We start from the raw sequence: 654 nt of genomic DNA on the forward strand, positions 1-654 counted from the left end.
ATTGAAGGTGGGAGAGAGCGCTGTACATTCACTCCCCCCACCCACAATCCCTGCCGGTACGAGACCTGACTCTCTAACCATTAGGCCACGACTTCCCCACACACAGTGAAAAGTGATACATTTCAACATTGATGCTATTACTGAATTGACTTGAGCTGAATAACAGAACTATTGTCTTGAGTTGCTTATAACATTGAATTGAAGTAGTTTCTTAATTGATTAACTTTACTGTTATTGAACTGAAGTGAATGAATGACACTATTGTCAGCTGTTTAGAGCTGAATTTGAATGTCTCATATGAAGTTTGCATCACTGATTCAGTTATTTTGCTGTTTATTATTGTGAAGCTACATTGAAAATCTCTTGCATAAAGCGCCACATAAAAAAGTGACTTGACAAAAATGCTTTTCTTTTCCAAGTTAAGTGAGTACAGTAAGGACTTCATTAACCATTAATCTAAAAACGACACCATTAATCAACCTAGTTTTCTGTATTAATGGTCCATAGGAATTATTTCTTTAGTAAAGAAAACAGAAAAAAAGTATTGCATTGATCATTGATCACACTGACAGGCATTAATTTGAAATTTTGAAGGGGTCATATGATGCGATTTCAAGTTTTCCTTTCTCTTTGGAGTGTTACAAGCTGATTGTG

The sequence above is a fragment of the Sinocyclocheilus anshuiensis genome, unplaced genomic scaffold (genome assembly GCF_001515605.1).
Source record: "Sinocyclocheilus anshuiensis isolate Anshui unplaced genomic scaffold, SAMN03320099.WGS_v1.1 scaffold1185, whole genome shotgun sequence".
NCBI classification, from domain to species: Eukaryota; Metazoa; Chordata; class Actinopteri; order Cypriniformes; family Cyprinidae; genus Sinocyclocheilus; species Sinocyclocheilus anshuiensis.